This window comes from Schistocerca gregaria, chromosome 6 (assembly GCF_023897955.1).
Source record: "Schistocerca gregaria isolate iqSchGreg1 chromosome 6, iqSchGreg1.2, whole genome shotgun sequence".
Classification (NCBI taxonomy): domain Eukaryota; kingdom Metazoa; phylum Arthropoda; class Insecta; order Orthoptera; family Acrididae; genus Schistocerca; species Schistocerca gregaria.
In genome coordinates, this window is record NC_064925.1 from 490,148,319 (window position 1) to 490,155,865 (window position 7,547).

Sequence of the window (7,547 nt, forward strand, 5' to 3'; positions counted from 1 at the left end):
AAGTAAATCGTAAGGGCCCGGGTTCGATTGCCACCTGAGTTGAAGATTTTTCTCCGCTCGGGGACTGGGTGTTGTGTTGTCCTAATCATCATCATTTCATTCCCATCGACGCTAAAGTCGCCGAAGTAGCGTCAAATCGAAAGACTTGCACCAGGCGAACGGTCTACCCGACGGGAGGCCATAGTCACATGAAATTTAAATTTACATCCGATGGTCATGTTCACAGAAAAATTATTTTTTTTAAATTACGTTCAGATCGTTACAAAACCTGTACCACTGTAAAAATCGTTGCATTGAGAGTAAATCCACAAAACATGCGCAAATTTCTTTTGAAGAGGATCGTTCTTTTTTCTAATTACTTACATGAAGAATCTAGAAATCACCGGCAACCAGCTCTCCGTCAGAAAGATGAGGCCAGCAGCGCAACTGTAAAAGACACACATTATGACACGTTAACTAAGACATGACAGGTATAGTTGCAATATGTATTTTCAGTATTCAAAGAGAGCAAAAGAACGCTAGCTGTTGCAACAAGTAGCTCAAAATGCACACTGTAGTTATACATTATCTTGCATAAAACTTCGACACCACAGCGGAGACTTGCGGACAGATTAAAACTGTGCGACGTGCGGTTGCTGCGAAAGGAAACATAGTTTGATCTCTGTATGTCCACTTTCTATAGATGGTTGCGGGACTCGGCTGTTCGATAGAGGATGTCAGATTAAGCACCTTTCAGCCGTTAAATTTCCAATCTTATTTTATTTGTTAACCAATTTCAGTGTTTTACTACGCTATCTTCAGGCCCCTGACCGACGTATAGGAATAGAAGTATAGTCTTCCTAAACGTCAGTCAGGGGCCTGAAGATGGCGTCGTTAAACGCTGAAACTGGTTGCCAAATAAAATAGGTTGGAAACTTGGCGGCTGAAAGGTGTTAAATCTGATATAGTTTTAATCTTTCAATGTACTTCAGTAAAGTATCAAATAACCGATTGTTACGCCAGACTTTTAAGACAGCCGCGGGCAGCCGCTTTACGAGCACACTAGATTCTCAGTGCGGTACAGGCAGAAACGGTACTCACTAATTTACAAGTAAAGCAGCGCGAGCGGCCTCAGCTCGTGCTTGCGAACTTACGTATGGTTTCAAGCAGGCGGGCTGAAACAACAGTCTGTACTCTTATTGGAATTTGAAAGGGAAAATCCAGCCTTATCTGGGGCAGATAACATATCTGTCTGACGCACTGTTTTATCAAATGATCCTTTCACTTACCAGGAACAAAAATATAAGAAATATCCTATAGATTTAACTGAGGTCACGTTTCAACAGCACGTGAAAAGCAGTCACGTTGCTTATCCGCTCTTTTTCCGGAGATAACAGGTAAAAGTTTTGTTTACCCTTCCTGGAATGTTCCTAATCTCAAGGAGGGACTGGTTCTATCGATATGCAGTGCGTGGTTGCACCTGGCGGGCAAACCTTTGGTGTCAAAATTTACGCTCTTGGAGAACAATATTAATCTTATTCGAAATATTTTCTCGTAGATCGATTAGCACTGACGCCGGGCATGGATGTGTATCATGTCCTTAGGTTAGTTAGGTTTCAGTAGTTCTAAGTTCTAGGGGACTGATGACCACAGATGTTAAGTCCCATAGTGCTCAGGGCCATTTGAACCATTTTTTTGATTAGCACAGAAATACAAACGTGGCAAATATTATTTCTGATTAACCTTTAAACGAAGCTACGTACAGTTTCCTGTCGCTTATAAGCTATGAGAGCATCATGGATATTTTGTTTTGAAGTAAAAGAATGGGGAAAGAAACGGAAGATATGGATGGGAATTCGTGACTTCCAGCTGTACACGGCATTGTAGAAATGCGATAGCACTGTATAGCTAAATGTATTCTTATTGTTTTACTCGTACTATTTGACTTTCATGTAATACGTGGTGGTAACACCGAATAAAAATTTGACTAATTGAAAGACTAAAAATGGTGTGCACTTTAATTTTGAACCGCTATCTGTACAGCATAATCAGCATTATGCAAGCTACTAAAACTAATCGACAAAGGTGGCTCTTATTAGCTCCATTCACATACCAAGGAAAAATCACTGTTTATACGAATATTAAGTACCCCTGTCATAAAATAAAAGTAATATTGTTGGACGACAACATAATTAGGATGCGTATACACTGAAACCGAGGAAGTGAGAAATGTGTTTCTACTCTGTGAAAAACAGGGTAACTATCGTTCTAGATTTTTACCATCTATCGAATCACCAGCGAGCAGAACAGATCATTTCTTACAATGTCGTAGTCAGAAATGACGCTACGAAAAAAAAATGTTTCCCGCCGTTTTGTTAACCAGCGCCGGGAGGAATGGGAAATATATGTCCCACCAGTATTTTGAAGGAGGTCCTATATATCTGCCGACCGAGGTGGTTGAGCGGTACTAGGCGCTACAGTCTGGAACCACGCGGCCGCTGCGGTCGCAGGTTCGAATCCTGCCTCGGGCCTGGATGTGTGTGATGTCCTTAGGTTAGTTAGGTTTAAGTAGTTCTAATTTCTAGAGGGCTGATGACCTTAGAAGTTAAGTCCCATAGTGCTCAGAGCCATTTCTGAACCTATATATCTCAGTGGTAAAGAAATGACTGATCATGCTCCATTTTCTTCTCTGATACACAGGTGTCCCTACTAAGAGTGGTGTTTCGGCTAATTTGTAATTTCGATTTTTGCGTTATATAACTGGAGTGAACCCAAAAAACTATTGCTCCTCACGTCTCTCATGCACTGTGTCGACGGAAAGCGTCGGTTTGGTTCCCATTACAAACAGAATGATTTTTAAACTGGAAGTCATTATGGATAAAATTCATGTCACGAGACCATTCGAAACAGTATTCCCAAATTAATCTAGTCTGATATTTTTTTTCCGATACAGGGACAGTAAAACACCACGAATGACCAGTACTTCAGCAGCGACTTAATCAATATTTATCTCCTTCGTCATTACAGAGTACTTTTATGGTAACGAACCACCAGTGTCTAACCCATCCTTTCGATATACATTGTTAACCTGTAAGTAGGCTGTTTAGGTTTTTTATTGGTAACGCCGCCGCCACGTAGCGCTCTGTATAAAAATCACTGGCTGTGCCGTGTGCAGTCTGTGGATGGTTTGCATTGTTGTCTGCCATTGTAGTGTTGGGCAGCGGCAGCTGGATGCTAACAGCGCGTAGCGTTGCGCAGTTGAAGGTGAGCCGCCAGCAGTGGTGGACGTGGGGAGAGAGATGGCGGAGTTTTGTAATTTGTAAGACTGGATGTCATGAACTATCATATATATTTTGACTATTAAGGTAAATACACTGTTTGTTCTCTATTAAAATCTTTCATTTGCTAACTATACCTATCAGTAGTTAGTGCCTTCCGTAGTTTGAATCTTTTATTTAGCTGGCAGTGGTGGTGCTCGCTGTATTGCAGTAGTTCGAGTAACGAAGATTTTTTGTGAGGTAAGTGATTTGTGAAAGGTATAGGTTAATGTTAGTCAGGGCCATTCTTTTGTAGGGATTATTGAAAGTCAGATTGCGTTGCGCTAAAGATATTGTGTGTCAGTTTAAGCACGGTCCTGTATAATTTTTCGAACGGGACGTTTCAAACCTCCTTTAGAAAACTGTAGGGAACACACACAAATACAGGGTGTTACAAAAAGGTACGGCCAAACTTTCGTGAAAGTTTCCTCACACACAAAATGGTTCAAATGGCTCTGAGCACTATGGGACTCAACTGCTGTGGTCATTAGTCCCCTAGAACTTAGAACTACTTAAACCTAACTAACCTAAGGACATCACACACATCCATGCCCGAGGCAGGATTCGAACCTGCAACCGTAGCAGTCGCACGGTTCCGGACTGCGCGCCTAGAACCGCGAGACCACCGCGGCCGGCTCCTCACACACAAATAAAGAAAAGATATTATGTGGACATGTGTCCGGAAACGCTTCCTTTCCATGTTAGAGCTAATTTTATTACTGCTTATCAAATCACATTAATTATGGAATGGAAACACACGGCAACAGAACGTACCAGCGTGACTTCAAACACTTTGTTACAGGAAATGTTAAAAAAAATGGCTCTGATCACTATGGGACTTAACATCTATGGTCATCAGTCCCCTAGAACTTAGAACTACTTAAACCTAACTAACCTAAGGACATCACACAACAACCAGCCATCACGAGGCAGAGAAAATCCCTGACCCCGCCGGGAATCGGACCCGGGAGAAATGTTCAAAATATCCTCCATTATCGAGGATACATGCATCCACCCTCCGTCGCATGGAATTCCTGATGCGCTGATGCAGCTCTGGAGAATGGCGTATTGTATCACAGCCGTCCACAATACGAGCACGAAGAGTCTCTACATTTGGTACTAGGGTTGCGTAGACAAGGGCTTTCAAATGCCCCCATAAATGAAAGTCAAGAGGGTTGAGGTCAGGAGAGCGTGGAGGCCATGGAATTGGTCCGCTCCTATCAATCCATCGGTCACCGAATCTGTTGTTGAGAAGCTTACGAACACTTCGACTGAAATGTGCAGGACTCCATCGTGCATGAACCACATGTCGTGTCGTACTTGTAAAGGCACATGTTCTAGCAGCACAGGTAGAGCATCCCGTATGAAATCATGATAACGTGCTCCATTGAGCATAGGTGGAAGAACATGGGGCCCAATCAAGACATCACCAACAATGCCTGCCCAAACGTTCACAGAAAATCTGTGTTGATGACGTGGTTGCACAATTGCGTGCGGATTCTAGTCATCCCACACACGTTGATTGTGAAAATTTACAATTTGATCACGTTAGAATGAAGCCTCACCCGTAAAGAGAACATTTGCACTGGAATGAGGATTGACACATTGTTGGATGGACCATTCGCAGAAGTGTACCCGTGGAGGCCAATCAGCCGCTGATAGTTCCTGCACACGCGGTACATGGTACGGTTCAAATGGCTCTGAGCACTATGGGACTCAACTGCTGTGATCTTTAGTCCCCTAGAACTTAGAACTACTTAAACCTAACTAACCTAAGGACATCACACACATCCATGCCCGAGGCAGGATTCGAACCTGCGACCGTAGCAGTCTCACGGTTCCGGACTGTGCGCCTAGAACCGCGCATGGTACGGAAACAACTGGTTCTCCCGTAGCACTCTCCATACAGTGACGTGGTCAACGTTACCTTGTACAGCAGCAAGTTCTCTGACGCTGACATTAGGGTTATCGTCAACTGCACGAAGAATTGCCTCGTCCATTGCAGGTATCCTCATCGTTCTAGGTCTTCCCCAGTCGCGAGACATACGCTGGAATGTTCCGTGCTCCCTAAGACGCCGATCAACTGATCAATTGCTTCGAACGTCTTCCTGTCGGGACTCCTTCGTTCTGGAAATCTGTCTCGATACAAACGTACCGCTCCACGGCTGTTGCCCCGTGCTAATCCATACATCAAATGGGCATCTGCCAACTCCGCATTTGTAAACATAGCACTGACTGCAAAACCACGTTCGTGATGAACACTAACCTGTTGATGCTCCGTACTGATGTACTTGATGCTAGTACTGTAGAGCAATGAGTCACATGTCAACACAAGCACCGAAGTCAACATTACCTTCCTTCAATTGGGCCAACTGGCGGTGAATTGAGGAAGCACAGTACATACTGACGAAACTAAAATGAGCTCTAACATGGATATTAAGCGTTTCCGGACACATGTCCACATAACATATTTTCTTTATTTGTGTGTGAGGAATGTTTGTTGAAAGTTTGGCAGTACCTTTTTGTAACACCCTGTATACAGTACATTACAGTTGAAAGAACGTATTATATCTGAACATATGAAGGGTGTCCAGAAATGTTGTGACAAACATCGAGGGCTTGTGGAGAGTGTCTTGAGGAACAAATCGAAGCTAGGAACCCGTGACCAAGAGTATCATCCAACGACATTACAGAACGTCTAAATTATAGGCCCTGGCGCCTACCACTAGGCTACCCCTTCGACAGCAAACGTAACTTCTTATGCTGACAGACTGTAGGTGGATTGTCTCGCAATGTTGTTTGTTATTTAGCGATCGCGACTGATGCCACTGTCGAAAGCGGAGAAGTTGAAGCTAGCTGCTAGATGACGGTTTCAGACATGGGTTTCCTTTTGCAGTTTAGTTTCCTCCTGCAACCGTCTAAAATGTTCAGTGTTTATAGGTACACAGGGGAAGATAGACTGCAGATGGAAACCCACGTCCGACATCGTCATCAACTGAGGGAACAGAGCATCGCATTCATAGGAGACAAGGCCTGTCGACGCAGCAGTTGTCTCCATCTTCTCCACTGGCGATCGTTGCAATCAGTCGCAACCATTGAACAACAAACGACATTGCGAACATTCCTACTGGCGCTCTGTAGCGTCGTTGGATGACGTTTCCAGACACGTGTTCCTGCCCTTAATTTGTTCTTCAGGACACTCTGTACAGCCCCTCTAAGTTTTTCACAACATTTCCGGAACACCCTGTATACAAGGACAGATTCCCTCCTTTCAGACCGAGCAAGGTGGCGCAGTGGTTAGCATACTGGACTCGTATTCTGGAGGACGACGGTTCAAACCTGAGTCCGGCCATCCTGAGTTAGGTTTTCTGTGATTTCCCTAAATCGCTTTAGGCAAATGCCACGATGGTTCCTTTGAAAGGGCACGGCTAACTTCATTCCCTAACCCGATGGGACCAATGATCTCGCTGTTTGGTCCCCTCTCCCACCCCCCAAACCTACCTTTCACAAATACACGGCAACAAGAAACACAGCACAACAGCATTTAATAGTCAACATCACTGCCACCCCCTCTCCCCCCCTCCTCAGGTCATTGACCACCATTAACTTTCTTCGATAGGTTTTCAACCTCAGGTTGCAGATGCGGTTGTCAGACAGTCAGCGACGTTCTTCTAACGTGCAATACAATCTTATGTTCTTGGCTTCCACCTCCTCTCACACGAAAAACATCTTCAGCTATATATGATTGGTTCTTTCCAAAGACTCATGATTTTCAGCAAGTTTCTTCATGTCTTGATAATCGATCAAAATCTACAGAGAATGGGACAGAACAAAGCTATTCATCCACTTCACTTCTCTTAAATATTTACTCAGTGTGACAAACTATTTAAACAGTGTTTATCGCAACAGTTCCTTGTTCTCTGCTGCTCTAGCTGATAGCTACACTTCGATTAGCTCCCCAGACTGCATTGGTATACATTTCAGTTTCTTGCGGTAAGCGAACAAGTCCTTTATTCTACCTTGCAAATGACGTTGCGGTTTGTTCGATTGCACGCCAGTGCTCTTCATTCGGATTGCTGCTAGAATGCCTTAAATACTTTGCTGGCTAAGCTAAATCTCTCGCATTTTGTTGCTTTACATTCATAATGTGAAGTGTTTTCACAGGTTTGCAGTTTTCCATTTAGAATTATTTCAAGATTTCTTTTGTTTATGGTTTTTCGTCAGTAATCAATGTTCCACCTTTTCTCGTAA

General features: G+C 43.6%; 1 protein-coding gene across 1 annotated transcript in view; it reads right to left on the reverse strand.

The window, feature by feature from the left end:
* The window catches only part of LOC126278625 (histidine-rich glycoprotein-like), a 31,479-nt gene extending 30,331 nt beyond the window's left edge, over nucleotides 1-1,148 (reverse strand). The window contains exons 1-2 of the mRNA XM_049978864.1: nucleotides 1,081-1,148; nucleotides 364-426 (exon numbers count right to left, since the gene is read on the reverse strand). The gene's annotated coding sequence lies outside the window, so the exon portion shown is untranslated. The remainder of the gene's footprint in view (nucleotides 1-363; nucleotides 427-1,080) is intronic.
* Between the last annotated feature and the right edge of the window lie 6,399 nt (nucleotides 1,149-7,547).